The sequence below is a fragment of the Lagopus leucura genome, unplaced genomic scaffold (assembly GCF_019238085.1).
Source record: "Lagopus leucura isolate 7727_CA_CO unplaced genomic scaffold, USGS_WTPT01 Super-Scaffold_100017, whole genome shotgun sequence".
NCBI lineage: Eukaryota > Metazoa > Chordata > Aves > Galliformes > Phasianidae > Lagopus > Lagopus leucura.
This window is the reverse complement of record NW_024962271.1, coordinates 7,371,301-7,395,721: the sequence shown is the minus strand read 5'-3', so window position 1 is coordinate 7,395,721 and position 24,421 is coordinate 7,371,301. Positions and strand designations below refer to the sequence as shown.

Here is a 24,421-nt window from a genome sequence, read left to right as displayed (position 1 = left end):
TTGCATTTTTATTCTATGCTGTTTTTCTTTGTGATTTCTTTTGGCTTTGGTGAGTTAATTGATAACTGCAGGCTTGGTGCTGTGAGGTGCTGGACATGCACAGCATGTGAAAAAGGTGCTTCTTTCTGGGGGTGATGTCAGGGACTCAGTCTCTTACCCTGCTCAGGGAAACAAAGTTGTGAGTACATTCCTAGGGATAACAGATGTGATACTTGCCATCCCACTTTGATTACCTGTATCTTGCCTCATCTTGCTGTTTTTCAATTGGTCAGGGAGCCCCACAACCCATGTGCTGACCCAGATTTGGGCCAGGCATCCAGCCTGCCTTATGGAAACCATGCCAAGCAATTATTTATGGTTATTCCTTTAGAGCCTTATGTCTGGCAGGGTAAATTGTCAGTATGCATCCAGAATCCTTGTCTATGTTAATAATGCAGATCAATAGGCCTTTTCCACCATGAGTGACAGGAAGATGTGTCTCCAGCTGAAGATTTCCCAAGGAAGAGTTTCAGATAATATGATAAATAATGGCTGGAGTATGATATGTCAGCATAGCAGCCAGGGATTGAGGAGCCATGAGGACCAAACCGCATTCAGCGCAGAGGCGGTGAAGGCAAATGCCCACCCGTACTGTCTCCTATCCCTCCTTAGGGGCACAGAATAAGGGAAAGGGACTAAAAGGCTTTGTGAATGCTCTTGCCTCTTTGCTTCTGAGAATCAAAACATACTTGGTGTGTGTCACAAGCAATGACAGTGGCAGGCGATGAGGTTATTGGATGGCAAACCTGGTCATGCAGGTCTAGTGAGATTTTTGCCCTGTGTGCTGCACTGAGGAGGGACAGTGTTTGGGTCCCTGTTGTAGGTACACAAAGCCAGAATGTTGTCTACAAGTGGCACATTTGGGCTCAGTATAATTCTAGAATATGTTTTTCTCTTTGGGATATTTCTGAACTGCAGTCAGCATGCTCCCCACTAGAAAGTGACATGTAGGAGCCACCCTCTGTTGTTGAAAAGTTGATATAATGTGTGTACAATATTATGGTCACCAAAATATGTCTAAACCTAATTGGTTGCATGTGGGATAGATTGCTCTAATATAAAGAACTGAATGCACTGAAGACCTGCCAGAGGTTGCACAAAAAAAAATCAAAGAAAATCAGATGTAAGGCCAAATGTAGCTTTAGCAACTGCTGTTGTAGCACTTCAGTGGAAGGGCTCCCCCAGTGCAGAACTGTAGCTGGGAGCTATCAGTGGAGCATGGAGATGGGCTTTGGCAGGGCCTGCACTCATAGCCATGTCTATCCTCTGGTGGCAACATGGTGGTCTGGGCAGCTGCATGGTTTCGTTTTCCGACAGAGCCAACAATTCAGTGCAAGAGCTCAAAATGTTTCAGTTCTTTGGGAACTAAAAATTTCTCTTGAGAAATTAATGCATTTCATGTCTTAAGCCATTGTCAGAAACTCTACAAAAGCATCCAGAAAAAGGCACCAACCTTCCTGGTAATGCTGCAGCCCTTCAGCTTTAACAAGGACTAACCACTGCAGAGTTTGTACCATCACTTTGTGCCCTATACCACAGCTCCAGTTTCCTCCACAGCAGGAATTCACTGTATTACCAAAAGGAGCCATTGCAGCGCTTGTTCCAACCTAGCCCCCTGGTGATGAGCCCTCACAGCCTTGCACGGACTCTCACTTACTCCTACAGCCTGCTAAGCTGTAATTGCATGTCACAGTCCCACTGTCCTGCTCCATCAGGTGCAGCCCTGTTTAGGGAGCAGACCTAAGAGAAAGCCTCTGGAATATTTCATTAATGTGAGACATATTTCTAAGGCACATAAATGCCGTGAACTTCTTTTTCTATCAGTTAGTTGTGTCATCTGACCCTGTATCATCTCAAGCATGAAAAACAGCTCTGATGGTCAGTGTTGAGAAGCAGTGAGTGTTGCTGAAGATGGAGCAAGGACAGCTTCAGTGAAGAACTGCCATGGAGTGAGAGAAAAGCTTCATCCCAAGCTGAGGGCAGTGCCAAGAGAAACTGCCCAGCTGTGTTACCTGGCCAAGGATTGATACAACACCAGGAAGCACTTCTGAGGCTCAACCTATTCCATGCAATATGCAAGATGGGGCTCATTAAACAACACAGGATGTTGCCATTGGGCACACAGAAGGCAAAGGATCAACTTCCACACTTGGACTTGGCCTCCATTTAAATTCTTCCAGAGAAAGCTATGCTGGTCCATAGCTATTAAAGCTAAAGAAAGGCAGTACAGCTCTAAGCAATGTAGTTATACTGGCAAGGAGCCATGTGTAAACAATCAAATCTCCTCCCTTCTGTTGTGCACCCACCAGCAGAGCAGTGATTGTCATTCAGGAGCACCCCCCAATTTGGTACCTTCAGGCTCACTGAAGTGTCCCCAGCTGGGGCAAGCAGAGAAGGACTGCACTGGGAAGCTGGAGCAACATAGGGTGCTTTGAGGAGCCTGCCTGTGTCCCTGCCTTGCCAGCAGGCACCATAAGGGCTGCCAGAAAGCAAGTGCAAGGAACAAAGGTAGAACTTTGCAAAACATCAGGTTTGATCTGCAACTGATTCCCAATAGCTTTCAATGGCACCTGTGTGAAGGGCTCTGGCCCTGGATGGTGTAGGGCTGGTCTTCCCTCATGGGATCCAGATGAATGAGCTTCTCTTATTACATGTACAAGGAACTCTTGAGATATGCCTAAACACAAGCCCTGTAATTATGGTGCATGTGTTAGCAAATTAGACCAAACTGAGCCAAAGGCCTTACCAAGGTATTGGGTGACACTGTGCTACACGCTTGCTGGCTGAAGCTGCCCCGTTGGAGAGGACACGAGGGCAGCTGTCTGTCCATGTAGCTTTTATCCCTGCCCATAGCCTAAGGGGATAATGTGCTGACGGACTGAGGGCCCTTGGCCACACCACTAGCTGAATTTATGAGCATATTTAAAGCCTTTTATTTTCTCAAACAGCAGTGTGTTCATACACCTGTACAACAGCTTTGTCTCTTGGCACTCACTAGCCTGCAGCAACTCACTGAGAGCTGCTGGGCTTCTGGCAGACACAGGGCCTGGTGCTGGCACTCCAAAAATTCCTCTTCAGTTTGTTTTTGTTGTCTTTGCAGAGTGAGCCACCTAAAAGTCACCTTCTGAAGGGCTCTGTGTTAAAACCCACCAAACACTGCATGGCTGAGCGGTGACTCAGAGCGGTGCTTCACTCCCATGAGGACAGCAGAGCTCTGACCCATGCCTGGCTCTGGCTGCATGTTGGGCACACGCTGGTGCCTCCAAAGTACTGAGAGTCCATGACAAACAGAAGCTGTGAATTAGTCAGACCTTTTTTTAATTAGCATTTCATTAATTAGTACTAATTTAGCAAACGAGTGCCCTGATCAGCTTGGTTAGAGCAGGAACAGAGGGGAAGATACGGGATATCAAAGCTCTGACCAGAGCAAAGCCTCAGCCCTGCAGGGACACACAGGGCTCTAGCAGGCACAGCTCCCCTTAACCACATCACCTCCCCATGCCCACCATCTTTCACCCAGTCAATGTCCCCACTTTCATCACAAACCCTTATTGCAACCGAGCGGTGCCTCACTGACGCTGTCTCTGCTGCAAAGTCCAGTTGAACAAAGACATTTCCAGTGGCAGCAGTGGCGCTAAGGAAGCAGCAATCGTATCTATTGTCCAATTGCTGCTTTTTTTTGAAGCAAGGATGACTCCTTGACATCAGGCATATGGAGTCTGCCCGTTAATAGTAGTTTAAAGTGGTCAAGAGGTTACGGCAGTAAGGAATGTTAGTAAAAATGTCTCTGTGGAGTTTAAACAACCAGTATTTTAGGCAGGGCTTGGTGGGTTACTGTCCCTGCACAAACAACTAGAATGTGAGAGTCTGGGCTGGGAAATACTTAAACTGTTTGGAAAAACTTGTTTTGTGCAGCTTGAGAGTGTCCCTGGAGGCTGTGGCCCGATGCCATGACTCCTGGTAAAGGCTGGGCTGCTGTAACAATGAAGCTTTTATGGGGAAGCTGGAGTACAATCAGAAACTTTTTAGTCCCAGGGGATTATGGGGAGGGGAGTTCCTGGGTTCAAGATGTCTGGCACATTATGCACATTTCCACCAGGATTTGGGGGTGTTCTATGGCATGCAAGGTATGCAAATTGCTAAATGTGTTTTCAATTTTGCTGTGTTGTGCTGTCTTTGTTGGGTGAGCATTTTTTCACCAGTGTAGCCTGAAGACAGGATGGGTTCATAGCACGAGTGGAAAAGCGTTGTTGTCTCACAAGCAGTACTGACCTATCAAGAGCTCATTATATTTTCATCCTCCAGCAGGCTCCTAGCTGGGCGGCTCCAGATTATTCACTGGGTAATCTTCCTCCAGTAAGAAGTGTCCTGAACTGAGAGGCATCTTTGATCAACCACTCCTTACCAAAGTGATCAAAACTGTGCGTAGAAACTGTCTTGTTCCTCATTGCTATTACTTAACCTCGATCATTTGCATGCTCTGTATGGCAGATGTCAGCAAGAGGTCTAGCAACTTGCCAGACTCCACTCAGTCAGCATTACAGTGTCACTTCAGACCTTCTTCGAAGGCATCACAACACCGCTAATTAATTAGAGGGCTTTGTTACAGAAGGGAAGGCATTTCCTTATGGAGAGAGGCTTCTCTTACCAGTGGTGTTTGCAGGAAGGCGCAGGGCAGGATGGTCCTAGTGAAGGAGAAGATAAGGGACTGTTCCTGAGGGCAGTTAGCACTGCCACCATGCATCCATGCAGGTATCTGGGAGGTCAAACCCTGATCCCGTGCCTGCTGAAATCAATGACAGGATTTCTGCAGACCGTTGAAGGGACCATCGAAAGGCTGAGGAACAGCTAACAGCCCAGCCTGACACGAACAATTTGTACTGCAGTATCCACATGTGCCACACACTGGGCTGGACAGATCCTGAGCTCTGCGTGGGTGAGGGGAAAGGGCCTCACACGATCAGGGCCTGGTGGTTGACAGCCTGGTGGTCAGTCTATTTTTCTTAGATGACAAAAACATAGTTACCAAGCTGAGACTGCCCAGAGGTGCTCAGGCTTGGTGGGTTTTATTGCTGGAGCCTCAAGGAAGTAGCCCAGTGATGAGGGGTCTCCCTGCTTTGTCCCCCATTTTGTGCATCCTCTCCCTTTGCTTGCTGAGGTTTCACCTCAGGCCTGCCTCCAGTTTGGAAACACTGAATAGCTCTTAATGACAGCAGCACAAACAAAACCCTATAAAGACAGGATTTGTGATTTATGTGGGGTTAATTACCACAACAAGTATGTTTATTCAATTCTCTAATAAATCCTAAGGACAGAAACAAGTACTAGCTTGACCAGATTCATCTTGTGCATACATTTCTTCTGTCACTATTTTTGCAAATCTGTACGAGCAGGATAGATAAAGAGACAAAATATCTCCCATCATGTAGGTACTAGCCTGTAGCCCATGTATGCTCTTCAGCCTGCCAATGGCATCAACATTTACTTCAGATCTTCTTGAGGAAAATAGGCTATTTTGTGACTTCTGCAGTCTTTTTTTTTTTTTAAAGGAAACAAGTGGATCAGAAATGAACATTAACTACAGCAGTGTGATCTATTGCTCTGACACCTACTTGCCACAGGAGGAAGGTAAGGTCTCCGTTTGTCTCTGCTAAAGGAATGTGATATTTCTAACATGAGGTTAGAAGGCTGCAGTGACAGGAGCTGGGGCATGCCCAGTTCCTGCGGTGAGAAGCTGTGCTTCAGTGAGGGCACTCCATAGCCCATCACTCCTCACTAACAAAATGACTTGGTTCCATCAATCTGATTTACAGGAGAGGGAACTGATGTGGAGAAATGAGCAGTGCCATTGGGAACGTGTGTTTTTAAGTGATAGATCACCGAGTGACTTCATGTAGACCAATGTTACTCAATACTGTCCCATTTGATTGTGTTCTGAGATACGTAGGTTGCAACGTTTTCTTGAACTGCTGATTCTGCTTTAGCCATCTTCCACGTTGACAGTGTCCGTGTCCGTGTTGGGCTCACTGCAGTCCCTGATTTGCTAGAGAAGTAGTTGCCATGGCTCAGCGCTGTGCCAGACGGGGCCCCCGCCGCTCTGAGGAATTTGTGTCAGATAGAACATTTCGTACAATGCAGAAGGTTCTGTCACCTTGATTCGAAGGAAGTTGTTTGTGTTAATGCTTAAAGGTAACGTGAGACAAGGCGAGCTCTTTACTTTGGAACACGCGCTGAGCCATTGATGTACGCAGTACAGTAAATATAACAAAGAGCGCACTGTGGTATTTACACCCACCGCAAACACGTTTGCAAAATAGGATTATTTACAATCCAATGAAATAGTACTGCTTTTAAGGCAGAAACCCTGTGTGTTCAGTGAAGTGTCCTCCTCAGCTTTTCTTGCCGTTTATCGACCCAACACATTCCTCCCCATTTTTTTTTTAATGCCTTCCATTAATAGTTAAGAAAAACCTAGGGAAAACAAACACTCTTTTCCTGATTGTTTATTCACCAGTCTCTTAGGAACCATAATTACGTCTCCCAGGAATTGTGTGTTTTATCATACTGTATATCTTAAAGAGCCACTTTAGGTAAAATAACAAGGAGTGCCTTATGAAGGAAAATTGGATTCGTTTTAAGACTTTTTTAACCCTCCAAAGAATGGCTCTTTGTTTACTTCTTTAGTGCATGTGGCAACTTGCCCAAGTAAATACTATGCTGCATAAATACCAGAGATTGGTATTTATGATATTACATAAACATACTCTGAATAATGACTCATTGTTGCGATGAAGACGAATGCAAGCAATATACATCGCAGTCAGTGCGTTATTTCTTGTCACTTTATTAAGTGACACTGAGCATTGTAGGACAAAATGACAGTGATTGGAGAGGAGAAGTCTGATTGCATTATTTACCAGATCTGAGTTTACAAAACAAAAGAGAAAACAGCCAAAACAGGAAGGTTATGAGGATAACATAGCTGATTAATTATCAATGTGCAGGATAAGTAGTTAGGTGCATGCTGGGGTTGAATGGAAAAAGATTTATTGCTCTTTGAATTGAAAACTCATGCAGTGCGTTTATTCCACTGTCCCAACAGGCAGCTGAGCCCTCAGGTTCATCATCCTACCTGTGGTGATGCTCATGTCCACTTGTGACAATAGTTATTTCCCTTATGGAGCCGCTCTTTTGGTGGCTTTGTTTCTCAGAGCCTCGGTCTGTCCAGTTAGAGTTTTGTTACACCTTTACTGCACTCCAGAAAAATCATGTGAGGGTTTGTGTGAAGGGAAAATGTGGCACACTTTGTGGTGCTGCCAAGTGATGGAACTCAGATCTGAGAAATCAAAATCCCAAAGGGAAGGTGCATATGCCGAAACCTCTATTTAAAGCCAGCAGGGTGTTACCAACTTACTTATTTTTAAAGCCCATGGTTATAGCCTATATGCTGCTGTCCAAACAGCGAAAACAGCGGACACTCAAATTCTCAAAGGATCACTGAACCATCCCTTTAAAAATGATGATGAAAATTATCACCCATAGTAATGGACTAGCCTGAAAAATGTGATTTTTTGGAAATGTTACTCTTTCCCTGAAGCAGCCCTTCAGAAACAGCAGAGAAATCTTCAAAGTGGGAGGGTGATCCTCATAATATATGGAGGAGTGGGATGCTCAGCTGTGGGAGCACTCTCCTCCATGACTGCAGGCCTGCATGCTGTGGTTGAGGTGAGGCTTTTGGTGTTTGATGGGGTTTATCACCAGCAGAAGAAATTTGTTCCTAGGTGTGAATAAAGGAGTACCTATATTTTCCTAAGTGAACATCTTTCACGCTTGCGTGCTCAAGAAGATAGCAGTGGATGGGGCCAACAACCTCTGCAAAGTGCCTGGGCTTATGGAAACCACTGCTTTACTGCATGGTCAGCAGCTGTTTATTGTGGTTATTAAACTGTGTCTTTTTCCTTTGATTGTAACTATTTCCTTCCTGGTTTTACTTCTTTAGTCAAAACCCACTCTGTGTAAGGAGAACTGTGTTTTGATGTACTCGGGTGCCATGTGCTGATCCATCCCATGTGCAAGGTTGAACTGAACAAATGTTGACTTTTCTCCCTTGTGCTTCACATACTTTGTACAGGTTAGGAGGGAACACAGGGGACAGGAGAACAGAAGTCTTCTGGTCTGCAAAGACGAACGATGTCACCTGGTCCAGAATAAAGCAAGCTCAGCTAGCTCTACCAGCAAGCTTAGGAATGACAGTGATGATCTATCTGTGTGCCATCCTGGATAACACAAAATTTGTGCCTAAACCCTAATAGACAACACCTCTAAAGACTGCATGTCCAAGTAGAAAGGAGCGAGATACCTCCCACGTATGTCCTTATTTTCCCAGAAGAAAACAGAGTTGTAATGTATATTAGCAAAGTTGAGAGGACAGGAACTGCGGTCAAACATCAAATTCAGCCACAATTCTATTTCTTCTTCATACTATTATTAAATCACACTGCCCAAAGCCTCCACATCTGTTGTGCTTGGTGCTCTTCAAACACAGGATATCATGCTTAGGCATCACTCCTTTATTTGGATTTGAAGCCATGCCTCACCGCTGTTTGTGTCAAAACAGTTACCTGTGCCAGGCGGCCTTAATCTGTATTCTTACCTCGCATTGTCTGGGGTCTGCTGCTCTGTCTTTCTGGGAGCCTGCGATATAAGATGACAAATTCTGGACAGCACTGAGGCCAGATAACATGCAAGCTCCATCCCAGCCCCACAGAAGTCAGTGGGAAAGCTAGATGGACAGCTGTGGTTTTGACTCAGGCCCAGAGATACTGGAAAATAACAAAGGGGACAGAAGGAAAGAGCTTGGTCAGCTTTCAGGGTTATTCCTCATTTCTTTTAAAAAGAATAAATACATGTTTTTTGTTATGACTTTCTCAGAATAAGCTTGGTGCTGTCAGCTAGCCATGTCTCAGCAATGTGCTTGCATGATGAAGGCAAAGCAATTCTGAGCTTACAGGCTTAACATCCTTTTTCGGTACAGTTCATTGCAAAGAAACCTGAGTAATGCATCTTCCCTCTGAAATGCTTGTCTGCTTTGCATAGAGAGCATTCACACACTTTGCATAAGCTTGAGGATCACACTGACAAAGAATGATAGCACTGCTTAAGTAGTTAATTTGGTTATTTATTCATTTAAGTGTATGTGAATCAAGACATTCTTTCTGTGATCTGAAGTGACTGCCAAACCTCTGATTAGTTTGTAGCTTTTACTGTGTCGTTTCATTCTTTTGTTACATAGGATGGATGCAGACTTAATTCCACTGGCAAACACTTTGAAAAGGGCAGCCTCTGTAACACCTCCCAAAGAAGAAAAGACAGAGACAGACTGCATGTCATTCCTTCATTCCTGCCTGCCCATATCAGCACTCACCGTGTCTAGAGAAATGCACAAGAATCACACAGTTCTAGGCAAAAAATGCATTTATGTGAGCACTTGTTCTTCTGTGCAGAACAAAGTACATCTGCCCTGCAGCTTTCCTGAGGGGTAAGAATGGCTCAGAGTAAGGATTCTATACTCCACTGTTAATATTTGTCAAATGCTGTAAGATTCTCAAGTTCAAGTGATGTATGGACCACACCCACAAATGCATTATGTTGAGACGCACATCTATAGATCTGTGCAGACAGAAAAAAAATGCAGATTGACCTCACTGAACTTTGTACAGTTCTGGACTGATGTTAAACTTTGTTAAACTTCAAAATCTTGTTTTAATTCTTCAGGTCAGTGACCCAGCAGCGAGGCACGCTGTGCCAGCACCAGAGAGTCACCAGAGGAGCTGTGAACTGCCCCAGAAAGAAAGCGGTGGTGCAAGGTACTGTTGGTAAGGAGATGGCACTCAGGCTGGGAAGCATGCATGTTTGAAACTTGGCCCAAATATGCTCCTTTACCTGAACACACGGGAACTACATCCTTCTCGTCCTCTGTTTTAGGAGTTGAAAAGCAGGAGTGTCCCCTGTCCTGCCATCCTCTGCCTGGGGGCAAAGGAGGGCTGAGGAGACACTGGTCAGCATTCAGGTTTTGTACATGGCTTCATGCAGTACAAACACGTCCATGTTCATTTCTACCCTGTTCAAGCTGGTGTCTCCATCCCACAGTGTGGGGCCCGCCTTGATCCCCGCAGGCTGCTGGGTTCAGTTACATCTCTGCAGTCTCTTTTCTCTTTGTCACATCCTTTACTTTCAGCCAAGTATCTACCTGCATGTAGGGTCAAGGGGTCTTAGAATACGGGTGAAAGCAAAATGAACAAGATAAGTTCCATGAGGAAGGACAGGCTGGTAACCATGTTGTCTGTTTGTAAATAGACAGCTTTTCTTGGCATTGCTTCTAACTGCTGGGATATGGTAGGGTTGTGTTCTTGAATTTCTACATAGAAATAAGGTAAAAAATACTACTTTTTCACCTGATGCTGTGCACCTGATGCAGATGTCTGTGAAGTTACCTCTGTGTTTTAGCACAAGACCAGATTAAGGTATGTGGTTTTATACCTTTATACTCCATAGAAGCTTCTGTTGCTCTGTACCACTCAGGACTTGGCCAGTCCCTATGCTGCAGCTCACCTGTCCAACTTCAATTCTTGGTTAGCAACTTCATAGAGAGGATCTGAAGAAAAGCTCAGTGGAAAAGGTGCTCATAATCTCCATAAGAGATTCTGTCACAGTTGGATAATAAAATACAAAACTGGCCAGGATTCCCCCATTGTGATGTACAGGTGTTAGTGGTGAAAGTACCAGCTCCTCCAAGCTTTCAGCTGCACTCAGTAGTTAGGTGCTGCGTCATGCAGTGCTGCATTGTATCAGTGGATCTAGAGATAACATATTCAGTGTTTGTGTGTATCCCACAGAGCGTTTCTGTAAGGTAAGAGTTTGTCTTAGGAAAAAACAAAAGATGCCAGTGGCCTTGTCAGATATCTCTGAGTGAATCACCATCACTTATGCTCACTGGAGGCGACTGATCGTTTTCTTTTCTGCAAATGCTTTAAATTCAGTCTGTGGTCTGAAGAAAAGAGAATGTTTTTTCATTCATTTGCATCAATGTGCTAATGCAGGTTTTGCAATCGGATTTTATCTGTCAAGATGATTAATTGTATTGCTGCATGAGAGCAAGGGGAACTCAGATCCATCTCCTGTCACTGTGTTTGAATCTCCACGTAGTAAAAACTTTTTTAGAATTTTTTAATCTTGGCTTTTGTCAAGCATGCAGTTTTGTCTTGAAACTAGATCTGTTGATTGAATTCCATTTATCAGCCACTTTATTTTTATAAGAAAACTGAGATCAGCTTCACAGATTATAAGAGCCAGAGTCGTGTAAGGGACTGGAAGTGCGATAGCCGTTCTCCTACAGCCACAAGCATCCAGCTGCTATTATTTATGCACCATCGACAGTGGGACATGCTCAGACTTGAAGGACTGGTGCTGACCTTCCCTTGCTAATCATTTATACACTCCTTGTTTTGAGCGCTCCACCTTAAGGTTTCTCATGACTCACTTTCTCTCTGGAGTGAACAAATAAATCCTGAAGGACTCTGCATGCTTCCAAGTGTGTAACCTGTCCCCTTCTACTGGTCCTGTTTTCAGCAACAAAAGCTCTTGAAGTAGCAGTGCTATTTATTAAGGTGTGATCTCAGAGCCGTAGGACTTTGAGAGCTGAGAGAATGGTGGCTTCAGCTTGGCTTAGGCTTATCCTAAAATATCAATCCATGGCTTTTGTGCATGCCATGAGTGAGGAATAAAACTCCTCTGCAGTCTCTGGAGGCAGGAAAATTGGGCAGAGAATCATAGAATGGCTGGAGTTAGAAGCATGTACAGTTCTCTCTCCAAAAAGGGGAGCAGCAATTCATGTCGTCTTCAGGAACTTCTGTAAGGCTTTAGACATGGCCCACATAACGTCCTCGTCTCTGTATTGGAGACAGGGGTTTGAATGGACTGTTTTGTGGAAAATGAATTGACTGGATGGCCACATCCGGGGAGCTGTGGTCAGTGGCTCAGTGTCCAGGAGATCTGTGATGAATTATGTGCCTCAGGAGACACAGCTGTTAGAGCAGGTCCAAAGGAGGGACACAGAAATGAGAAGAGGGCTGGAGCCTTTCACTTTCAGATATCCTTTAGGGAATGGCAAATTGAGGCCTATTTCTGGGTTGTTCAGAACAAAAGACTTGATACTGGACATTCAAATGCTGAGGGTGCTGCTGATAATCCTTGTTGTTTTCTCTGTATTGATGGGTCCATCTGGGAGGCAGGTTTGACATTACCCCCTTTACTTTGCACTGCTTCTGTAAGTGGTAACTGTACTTGAGCAGCAATTGTAGTTGCATTTAAGTTGCAAATAGTATGACTGTACTATGGAATATAGGGATAATGAAAAAACACTGAGATTGTCACTAATTAGATGTGCAGTTCATGAGCAGAGTGTTGAGCTTTGAGGAGCAGGCAGGGCTGAGAGAGCAATAAGAGGGTACAAGAAAATACCACTTTCTCTTTGTCCCTCCCTTGTGTACCTCTTCCCTAAGAGGAGCTGCAGGGCAGTGGAGTGGGTGAGAAGGACATCCCAGCTGGAAGATCTGCTGAGAGCTTTGAGGAGCTTGTCTGTGGGGTCAGGGTTGGCTTGGCCATGGGGTCAGAGGTGGAGGGGAGGGAGGAACATGCTTTGGCTTATGTTCCAGATTGTGGGGCTGGATTAGGTGCACGCACTTGGGATGGGCTAATGAGAATGAAGTCATGTCAGACTGTCATTGTGAAGGAAAGAGGCTTGATCTGCTGTGCCATGAGTGCTGCTCCCCTCATGGTACATGGGCACATCTGACAGGACAGAGCTTACCACAGCACTCACAGGGGAGCGATGTTAGGCGCTATGGGTTGGTCCAGCATGAGTAACTCAAACTGCAGGGGTGTGATGCAGAGAAGGATGTGGTTCTTTTAATTCCTTCCCCTTGTCCCATTGTTTCCTTCCCAGGCGCACGCAAAATCTTCCTCTGCCTCTCCCTCCCAGCCCAGCTTTTCTCTTCTCTTTGGTTGTCCTTTTGTCCTTTCCCTCCTGTAGAGCCAAGCTCAACAGCGTATACCCACACCCAACAGAAAGGAACTTCTTTTGGCAATTTCTCCGTATCTGGGACCCATATGTCAAGCAAAACAATTGTAAATGGGCTTAGTTGGCATTCCTTTGGCACAGATAGCAGAAAGTGGGTTTCAGAGAGCAGGAGTGGGTTCTTCAGAAAAGCTTGGATTTCACAGCTGTGCCCATGAGCGGTGCTGGGGGATTGTACGACCTCAGAGAGCCTGGTCCCACTGCAGCGGGAGCCCAGGTCCTGACTCCTTCACTGCAGACAGGAGGTTGCGAAGGTCAGGCTGTGAGCAAACAGGTGCCTCCTGTGCCCGGGACGTGGAGGACATGACCTGCCCTGCCATTAGCTGTTAAGTCATGCTCCCCCTGGCTTCAGAGGATGCGTTACGTCTGTGTGAAGCACAACACAAGGTCAGTGTTAGATTGCCTCACATCACCAAAACACAAATTCATGTATTTGTCCTAAAGCGAGGCTGGTGCAACAGGACAAAATGGAATAATGTAACAGCTGGGAGCCAGGGTGTGCTGCAAGGTCAGAGGAGAAATACCCCAGCAGCCCTATGGGAAAGCAATGGTGAACTCTACTGCCAGATTAATCAGGCTTTTTTTTTGCCACAGTCACAATGTCAAAGCTTTTCTCTGCACGCTGAAGATGCCATGCCTGGCACTGGGAGTTGCAGTGCGGTGAAGCTACATCTTTTAATGGAAGTTCCCAGGCTGTGTGCCAGGACACTGCAAACAGACACATTTATGGTCTTTCAGGTACAAACACGAGTGATTTGTGATCAAGAGAAGGATGTGGTTCTTTCCACTCCTTCGCTCCATCCCCTTCTAAGCCATCCAAAGCACACATGGCTCTGTGATGCAACCTTCCCTGGGCTGGTAAACAATATTGCTATTGTAAATTACTTCAGTATCTTCGTGAAAAATTAGTACAATCTCCACAAGTACAGACTATTAAAATACTCTGTAAATTACTTGTCTGGCTTCACTGGAGTAACTCAACAAGTCCAGCAGCTGTAGGGCTTATCTCACATCTCTGCTGCTGAACCTGTGCTCTTTTGTCACTGACTCCAATGTATAACTTTGTTAACATTGAACAGCTTGTGAATTGGGAAAAATTCCACTAGGAATTTGAAATTTATATTTCCTTAGCGATCCATAATAGACAGTACTCACACTGAGAAGGGACCTGATGGTCAGTGCACACAGCGTGCTGAAAAAGTGCATCTCTGCAGGCAGCTGTAGGCAGCCCTGAACTTGCTTTGCCCACACTGCAATGTTTAGGCCACTGCTGGCCCCACGGCTGCGCTCTGCCATCTGCAGAGTGATGTTTTTCAGAAACCTCCTTGGGTTTGACAGTGAGGCACATGGCTGCTCTGTGGTCTTGTGGTGCACAACAGTACGACTGTGTTTGGATGTACAAAGCCAGCTGCCATCTGTGTTGCAATGTTAAGAAAAGTTGAAGGCGTATTATGTCCAGCAACAGCCCCAAGGTGTGCAGGAGCAGGTGTGCTGGATGTGGTGTCCGTGACGAAGCAGCAGCTATGGCCTCACACTGCTGCTTTCTGTCAACCTGCTCAGAAAGAAGGATTTGTGGCGTTGTTGTTCTCGTGCGTCATGGCATTATTTCTCTGAGACCATAAGCAGGGGGACTGCTTGCCATCTCAGGCTGGGTATTGCCTGATGTTTTCCTCCTAACAATAATATAAAGCCTTTGTGCATCGGTGAGAGAGGGTGAGAGATGCAGGAACTGCTGCCTATGCAGTATTATTTACGGAGACCAGTGCTGGACTATTTCTCCTCCTCCTTCACCTCCTCCACTCAAGGGCATTCAGATGCTTTGTAGACAAAATGTGTGGGGAGCAGTAATATTTTTACTAGGCCAACTGATAAACAAACATATTTTGGGAGCCGTTCCCAGGGCCATGCAGCAGTTCTGTGAGATGGAGGAAGTCCTGGTGCAGGACTCCTGGGCTTTACCAAAAGTCCAGAAACCACTGTTTCTCCTCTCGTGGCCAGTCCTGTCTCAGCAATATTTTGATTGCTCTCCTACAAAAACTCTTTTTTTTTTCCCTCTGGGCTGTTAATGTTACCACACAGATATTTTCTATCAACCTACTCCAGAACATTTAAGTTATTCTGAAAAGGGAATTAAGTAAGGAAGATTTACTGCAGTTTAAAAAATCCAGCGCTTGCAAGACATGTCCCCCAAGGAATGCTCTGTGATCCAGAGGATCATTTCATACCATTGCACTGGCAGTACTTCATTGGTCAAAGCCTTTCCGTGTTTCTTCCTGGGATATTAACACGAATTTATTTATCAGTTAAAACATCCAGCAAGATGAAACTTGTTTCCACAAGTGTTTTGATTGGAGTAGCATCGAGTTAGTTTCCATTTTTAGTGGCATTTTTTGCAGCACTGATTATCAAGTAGTTATTGGTTTCATCCCCTTCTCAATAACAGGGGCAAAATTTGGAAGCATTTAACACCAATACTTGCAGAACAAGAGCAGGATGGTCCGTTCCCCATGTGGGATTTGTTCTACATCTGCTGCCTTGCTGGGTGTTCTCACCTGGCTGTCTGTGCTGCTGTCTCCCTGACTTTGTATTGTAACTTAAAGGGGGATTAGAGATGCTGCAAGGTGACTCCGCCTTTACCATCTAAAGCTGTGTTAATAGAGGTAAACGGTACTTCGATTTCTGATTCTCTCAACAGAAGGGCCACTTGCCTTTATGATGGCTGGCACTTAATCACAAACCAAGGCACTTTCAGTCTGGTATTCATCTCTGGGCTGTGCAGAAAGAGCCATGGCTGTGCTGGGCAGGGGCTGCTTGGTGGTGCCAAGCCAAAGGAGAGACCTGTCACCATCACCTGTGATCAGCTGTGAACACAGGTGGGACCAGGCCTGCTCCATGGGCCCAACAGAGAGGAGTGAGCTTTGTGCAGGCACACACACATCAGATGCCCTTCCTGGCAGGGGTGGGTCCCTGTAACCTCAGCGGTGGCACAGGGCATGATGAAGCTTTAGTGGCACTTTAGAAATACGGGATTCAAGTTACCTGTTCTCCCAAGCTTACTGCCTGCCACAGATGGCCCCAACAGGCAGTCTCCTCCAGCAATGCCACAGATGCACAGAGCACTGACCTCGCTCACACATGGCACTGTCAAAGCACCCAGAGCTCTCCCATGCAGTGAGCAGCCCTCCTCTGCCCACGCTCGCACTGAAGTCACAAAGCAAGGTGAGCCTGCTGCCATGCCAAGGGGCATTTTTGCATCTCAGCAACCTGCTGTGGCAGCAGCTGCGCTACCTGCAAAGGACGCTTTTCCCTGTTATAGGTTTCTTTCCCTTCCTGGATGTGCCACACAGGCATATCCATGTCCTCTGTCCCCTTGGTGATGGACCTGTGCAGGATGCTCTGAGCCAACCCCAAGTTTTCAGCCGCTGCCAAAGCCCTGGCAGCATCCCACGGAAGCAGGCATCACCTCACTGCCTGCCGTGGCCGCTGAGCGATGCCTGGCAGAGGTGACTCAGAAGCGGGGAGCCCTGCTAAGGCCCTGGCACATCCCTGCACTGAAACACTGCCTACAGCCTCCTGCCTCTGCCCAGCTCGCCCTTCCTGCCACCTTTCCCCCGGGGTCCTAACTCCCAACTTTGTTGCTCTATAAACATAATAACAATAATTATTCTCTCATTGGACACATAGCCATCTTCTTTGTTTGCAGGCTTAGATAAATATCATTCAAATCATGGAGTCTGATTCATGAGTCAGGATGATGGCAGCCCTCCAAAACCTCCTTGCCCATGGAGAGTGTGTTTGTGTGAGAGAGATAGAGAGTTTCACTGTACGAAGAGTAAGAAACTGGAAGCCAAGTGAATTAAATACAAAGCAGATAATTATGTGTAATTCATTTACTGACTAATGATTGCACCTGGTACAGAGGTCTATGAATTCATTTCACTCTGCATTTGTTCTCAAAACAATCTCTCTGCACAAGATAAAAACTAGGCCTGTGTTTACATTGGTGTTATTGTAAGATTCTGTCTCTCTGGTTCATTCCCCATTTTTCTCACGATGTTTCACTTTTCCTGAGTTCACCTGGTGTCTCCTTGGCAATGACAACTGTGCAGGTAGGGGCTGGGTGCCATTCTGCCTACAGCAGAATGCAGCCTTCGCTTCTCTCCTGGAGGCTGTGTGGTGTGATTACATGCAGGGCTTATCTCTCATCTGCTGCAGCCAAATTTTGCCACCAAGGCTGTGCCTGCAATGGGGAGCAGCAGGTCATGGCCTCCCTCCCCCCTCTGCTGAGATGGCCAGCAACTTGCTGCTCTTTACGTGGTGTCACCCAGCTGCCCCTCCAGCCTGGCTCCATCAGCTCCCTCCAGCTGAACAGCAGCAGGCGCTGTCAGCCTTCACCTGCTGTCACCTGGGTTGAAGACCCCAAAGGCACCTTCAGCAGGGTGAAAAAGCTCATGCCTAATCCGTGGTGGCCAGCAGTGCCGATGTCACACTGAGGACTGCAGTCTGTGTGACACTGCTTGCACTGTGAGTTTGGGAGCAGAGCACTGAGCCAGGCTGGGCCCAAGGCTTTGCTGGGTGTGGGCAGCAGCAGGAACACTCCTGAGGTGATGCTCTTACCATGTGGTGGAAACAGAAGACCTTTTCCAGCTGTCTCCCACGGGCAGTCATAAGGCATCCAGCAAAGCCCCTTCTCCCAGTCCATCCATGTGTCAAAGGCGCCTACCTTACTCCTCCCTCACCCTGCAAATAAATCTACACACTCAGTTCATTGCTCAGGTCCTCTGTGATGGCTGATGCTCAAAGCAAGAACTGCTGCTTCCTGCTGAGTGTGCCAGCACCATCACACAGCTGGGCTCAGTCCAGTAATCGATCCATTAACGGGGTACAGGAGAGGTAAGTGCACAGCATTCATGCAAGTGGGAGAGGGCTACATCTGCAGGCACTGGCTGAGAGCAGATTTCTGTGGGATGTCCTTTAAGAACAACTCTGGGAAAGGAACCAACTGGAATGACATAAGGAAGAGGGAAGTTACTTGGCAGTTTGAATAGAGGCTGGTTAGTAAATCGTGACATGCTCACACTGAAAGAACATGCTGAGTTCACCTACATATGCTTTCCAGTATTATTTCCACTGAGTCTTTACTGAAGCGTAATAGTGAAGCTGAGCTGGTGGCTGCCAACGAAACAGCTGTAGCAGCAGATCTAACCACCAATGCTGCACAAACACAGTGGGAGGTGTCTCCCTGCAGCCACCGCCAGCGCTGCGCCGTGCCAGGAGAGCATCCCTGCCGCCCGGCTCCTCCGCTCCCAGCACAGCACTGCCCTACACCCTGCAGCCCTCCTGGGGAAGTGGTGAAAAGCAGTGGAGGTGCTGCTCTCTCCATCCGTGGCAGCCACAGGTAATGAAAGCATCAGCAATTAAAAAAACAAAAAGAGTAACCCTATGCTCCAGTATTGGAGTGATTTGTCATTAGAAAAGCCAAAACCAGCTCTCCTTGTTCACGAGTGCTCCCACTGACTGAAGCGGCAGTCAGCGTGTGCTCTGGTTTTCAACCCATGCAATCCTTTTCCGATGAAGACCTGACAAGCCAGGACAGATTGCAGTCCGTGAGATACTCGTGGAGTGATCGTACTTTACCTGTAGGTGGATCCTCTTTTTAGATAGCGTGAAGCAGAGCCAGTGAGCTGATTCACTGCTGTACTCCAATTTTCACCAGAATAACACCACTGAATCATCATCAAATAACAAATGATAAAATGAGATCGTTGTGTTTAAGTCTGCAGCATGTGTATGGAAATGACTCGTTTTCTTGCAGAACAATTACACTGCATGGACACTTTCTGTGTGCTGTTTCCCAAACGTATCACAAAGGTGACAATATGACATTTATGCAGCAGTTCTACATATCAGAAAAACCCCACCAATTAACGTCAAAAGTAACAGCTGGTGGAAAAACGTCACCATACCTAATGTGTTTTCTTTATTATCATTCAAAAAAAAAAGGAGGATGAGGTGAACTTCAGCTTCTGAAAAGACTCCATTTTGTGGTTCGTGTATTTCTGCACACCAGCTAAAGCTCAGAAACTGCTAAGTTAAAAACACAGTCCTGGTTTCTCTTCTATTTATGAAAATACTTGCTGAACAATTGAAAAGAACTGTGTAACTGTGATTTTTTTGCAAGTAATGCTCTTGAAAAGCAACTGAAGACAACAGGCAAGCTTGCAATTAGTAATTCTAATTATAAAGTGTATACAGAAAACAATGTAGCATCATAAGTAAAGGCCAAGTTCAAATGATGCAATAGGAGTAGCAGAACACCATGTAACAATGGGCAAAGCATCCAGCAAGAGGAATACTTCTAAATGAGCTATAGTTTTGCCATCAAAGCAACAACAACAACAACAAAAAAAGAGAGAAAATAATAGCACAGCACTATATTCTATATAACTTCTATGGTAATTCATTCTCAGTGCCACCTGATACTCGTGCTTCTGTTGTAGCCCACAGTCATCCCTGGATGACACAGCCACAGAGTAAGACCTAGTAATGAGCGATTATTGCAGAGTGGGGGAGGGGGAAAGAAGGGGGGGAGGGGGGAAGCTCCCCTGTGTTGTTTATCCAGGAACCACTCTGTGCCTCGCTCCCACTTCCATCACTCAGCAGCTATCAAATAATGCTGCCTGTGACGCTGTACTTCCTACAGGCGAGCCACATTTCTGTCACGTACAGGTTAACAGGTGTTTGGAAACAGGAAAAACTGAAGTATGATGCAGGGGTCTGTGCTGCATAGCCTGCGGTGTGTGTATGTGTGCCCCCTAAACTCCACCAGTTTCTGACAGCACTTCATGTACTGCATGGGAACTGCAAACCCTCAGCATTAGGGAAGGCCCTCTGCTCTGCACCAGTGCGTGCAGCAGCAGCACAGGGTTACGTGCTGCGCCAAAGAACTGCTCTCAGAATTAAGTCCTGGTGCAACCAGAGAAGGTGAAGAGACATAATACCTTAGGGAAATGGTTTTATTTATTCTGCCTGGATGCATATATTGCAATCATCCATGGAGCATGATCCACAATGCTGAAAACCATTTCATTATGTTCTATAAGTAAGAGCCTGATGTGGTTCAATTGTATCAATTATGCAACTCTTCTAAGTGGTGTAGTCAAGGGTAAATGCAGGCAAAGGGCACTCCCTTTGTACCTGCTTCTACTCTGGGCACTTCTAATATTTACCTGCTCCTCATATACCACAGACAGATCTATCTGCCCACTTCTATTTACCGCTGTATCACTGACTGCTCTTTGGTCAAGAGCTTTTCCTATGCACCGATGACACAATGAAATAGAAAATGGAAGTCAAGACACTGCTATGTGTTTGTCTGTTGTGCAAGATCTAAGTGTGGCTGTAATTTTGAGCAAAGCATCGCTTTTAAACAATGTTTAAACTGACACTATTATTATGCAATATAATTAATTATAGCTAGAAGGGCATTTGAGGTTATTTGGCACTACCTTTGTCCATTTCATAATTATACCAAGAGAATGACTAAGTTGTGCCCAGCCTAATTGTATTCATTTGGTTTTATCCCTCCTCTCTGCCATCCTAAGTCACTTGTATTCTGATCTGAGAGTTTTTTGGAGAAGTTTGGATGTGTTTGTGCCAAATACAATGGAGCCCAGGCTAGCTAGGCAGCCTCAGGTGATATTGCAATTGAAGCACTAACAATAGCAATAATAATTACCACTAGACAAAGTGATAAGTACAAAACAAACGTCACTTTTTTCAGTCACTGTTACCGTTACCGACAGAAGATTTACCCTTATCTGCTCCTGCTCTGTGCATTCTAGGACATGTTTGTGTAGCCAGAAGATAAAGCTTCGTGGCACGATGTGACGTCTTTCAGATGTACTGGGAGCCCAGCAGACACCTCCAGAGAGCAGCTGAAGAGCAGCAGCAGATGGCTGCAGCAGCATGCAACGCACCAGCCCCATTGCCCTATGCAGCATGGGGGTTCAGTACTCAAGGGATGCACAGTGCAGCTCAGAAGCCTGGGCTGATGGCGCTGGGTGCTGCAGCGCAGACACAGCACTGTGCAACCTCTGTGCCCCAGGACCTGCAGTTTGCTGCTGGTGTTAGGGCTGCGGTGAGGATGGCAGCTCACGCAGCCTCTGGAGCCAGGCTGGCTGCCCAGCAGCCCAGCCACAGATTTCGTGCCATATTGGAGCTCAGCAGCTGCCCCAAGCTGGCAGGCTGTGTGCCAGCCAGATGAGCTGCCCAGAGGTAGCGGTGAGTAAAGCATCTCTTCTGAATGTTACTTGACAGTGTCCAACCAACAGAAACAAAAATAAAAATTAAAAAAAAAAAAAAAACAAACACAACAGTGATAACAGTGATTTCCTCAGAAAGCAATCAGCTTAAGAAATGGTCTTACCTTCAGAAAAAGCTCACTTGGGCTTTCCAGAAGGGAGCTCGCAAGCAGGAGGGGGATTGACATTTTAGACGGTCTGACAGACAGGGCAAAGGAGAACAGCTTTAATCTAAAAGAGGGGAGATTTAGGTTAGATGTTAGGAAGAAAATCTTTACTCAGGTGTGGGGGGTAGAGTGGCGAGGCCAGCCTCTTTTCGGCAGTGTGTGGAGACAGGACAAGGGGAAACGGCCAGAAAGTGCAGCATAGGAAGTTCCGCACAAATGTGCACAAGAACTTCTTTACGGTGAGGTGATGGAGCACTGGAACAGGCTGCCCAGGGAGATGGTGGAGTCTCCTTCTCTGGAGATATTCAAGACCTGCCTGGACACCTACCTGTGTGACCTGGTGTAGGGAACCTGCTTTGGCAGGGGGGTTGGACTCGATGATCTCTGGAGGTCCCTTCTAACCCCTACGATTCTGTGATTCTGTGGCACTGGCACAGGCTGCCTGGAGAAGCTGTGCATGTGCCATCACTGGAGGCATTCAAGGCCAGGTTGGATGGGGCCCTGAGCAGCCTGACCTGATGGGTGCAGTTCTGCCCATGCCAACTGGGTTGGGACTTTAAGGTCTCCTCCGACCTAAGCCATCCTATGATTCTATAACTGTTTGGTGACAATGAAAGGCTACAGTCTTCAGCTGGTGGCTGGATACTGGATTGCACTTGTACGATAGAACTGCCTGCAAGGGCTGAATACCATAATTAACAGGCATTTTTTAGAAATTATTGGTTAATGCCATGTAACAGAAATACTGCCAACTGTTGCTGATAAAACTTCGCTTGTTCCTTTGGTGGTAATGCATAATGACTCAACACTGCTTCAGTGGGAAGATACCTTTGTCTGTTACATATCGCTACGTTCATTTTTACAATGGTTTATATGGCAAATAATACAAATTCTGAAACTTAAAATAACTAGAGTGCCAGCTGCATCCTGAGCAATCACAGCACTGGTAACACAAGGCCTTTTTATCATATAGCATTAATAATCCAGTCCCCCTCCCACAGCAAGCAGTGTGGCCTTTATCATCAAGGCTGTTTAAGCAGGACTAAGCTTAAAGGGTTCTATAACAGGGAAACATGCTAATGTAAGTTTCACGTCCATCTGATACATTTCTCATGCAAGTTATACATGACCACCCAGTGCACCTCTGCACATTTTTAGTAACAAAATCTATGAGCCATACTGGGGAATCCAGGTTGTGCTGAGATAATGGGCTCTACTCATATGATGCAGCTGTCTTATCACCAAAGAACATTTTCACAGTATTGCAATAGTGACCGAAAGGTTATTTCTCAAACCTTGTCTGTCACCCAGCAGGTACCAGCTGAAAAGTTTCTGTTTGATTGCTAAAGAGTAGAAAGCAATGAGCACACATTGGCAAATCTTAAATCAGGCATGATGTGGATGTTGCACATTTCAGACTAACGCCCACCTTCACTTCAGGGAAAGGAGAAACCAGACCTGCAGACACACTAATCGCTCCTGCTCTCAGAGTTCCCACTCACCTGTTTGGAAATGAACAGCAGAACCTTGCTGCTTTCTATTTACTGCACTGAGAGCCAGTGATCTCAGTACTTCCAGTCATCAATTACATGGCTGTTATATTACAGCATTTTATGATGCAAAATCCTCCTAATGTACAAATTAAAAAAAAAAAAAGTAAGTCTGTGCTGAGACTGACAATTCTGATACAAGGGGAGGTGAAGTCCAATCTCTGCTCAGCTGGGAGGAGCACAAAGGTGATGACACACCACTTAGTTTTGGGACAGCTTGGAGGTGTGGGTGTGCGACCAGCCAAACCAGGGTCACTTCACCCAAAGAAGGGTAAGCAGCAGAACTGGGCAGTCATGCACAGGACTCAAACCAGACTGTGCCAGTCAAAACGAGAGCTCCCAAAGCCTGGTTTCTGGTTGCACCCACTGCTGAGCACAGACTGTGCATCCCATCAAGCGCAGGAGGTGATGTCCTTCCACTCTTTCTAAGGGAAGGCGCTTCAGAATGCACAGGCACAGACACTCAGCAATGCTGGTGCTGGACACATGCAGATGTGGCTGAAGAAAACTAAACAAGTTGCATCAGAACCAAAGGGATTCAGGCAGCCCATCCCACCGGCTTTCATAGTGCTGAACATGACGGGCTCTTAGACAAACCTGTGGATCCCAGCCTGCTGTGTGACACTGCTAAGTGACTCTTGTCAGCAGAGTGTAGCAACTTGACTACCCTTTCACAGAGCACACTCTGGCCTGGGTACTGCCCAGGGGAAAAGCAGAGCCTCACAATTGGAAGGCAGGCACCAAAAGACAAACATGGGGCTGGAAGCTGGACAGTCCCAGCACACAGGTCAGAAATAAAGCTGCTTTTATAGCAAGGATTTCAGTATATGGTCTGGCTGTTGCTGACCTTGTCTGAGAACCTCCCAGCAGCAGTGTGCCCATTAGTTGATATGCTGCAGGCCTGTATCAGATGACACTGCTATTACAATGCCTACAGAGGTAGGGAAGCTCATATGTTAACAAATAATACTGAGTGAATCGACTCCTCCTGCCTGCATTGCAGTTGCTGTTCTATTCCCTCCACTAAACTGAGCTTTAGGAGACAATTTTCCAGACCCCATGTATCACTGCAGCAGGAGTACTGTTGTAGACCAGGTAGAAAAAGTGGAGTTGTGAATTCACCTTCTCTTTTGAAATGTTACTCCATCCACCCACACCTCTTTCTTCTTTGCTAACTCCAGTCACCTATCCCCAGGACCTACACCCACTCTGATCCCAATTCACTGA

The 24,421-nt window shown here is 46.1% G+C and overlaps 2 long non-coding RNA genes across 18 annotated transcripts in view; one reads left to right on the top strand and one right to left on the bottom strand.

Moving 5' to 3' along the window:
* Positions 1-24,421, top strand: part of LOC122183194 — a 154,247-nt gene that overhangs the window by 125,304 nt on the left and 4,522 nt on the right. For 3 of the 8 annotated variants that reach the window (XR_006180149.1, XR_006180152.1, XR_006180155.1), the window contains 4 exons: positions 4,348-4,460; positions 5,589-9,577; positions 9,814-9,914; positions 21,019-21,864. This is a non-coding gene — a long non-coding RNA (uncharacterized LOC122183194). Of the gene's footprint in view, positions 1-4,344; positions 4,461-5,588; positions 9,578-9,813; positions 9,915-21,018; positions 21,865-24,421 lie in introns of those variants that run through there. The other 5 variants (XR_006180156.1, XR_006180150.1, XR_006180153.1 and 2 more) reach the window with 5 other exon arrangements.
* The window catches only part of LOC122183192, a 31,572-nt gene continuing 24,197 nt past the window's right edge, over positions 17,047-24,421 (bottom strand). For all 10 annotated transcript variants that reach the window (XR_006180141.1, XR_006180145.1, XR_006180147.1 and 7 more), the window contains 2 exons: positions 21,603-21,708; positions 17,047-18,176 (listed from right to left, as the gene is read on the bottom strand). This is a non-coding gene — a long non-coding RNA (uncharacterized LOC122183192). The remainder of the gene's footprint in view (positions 18,177-21,602; positions 21,709-24,421) is intronic.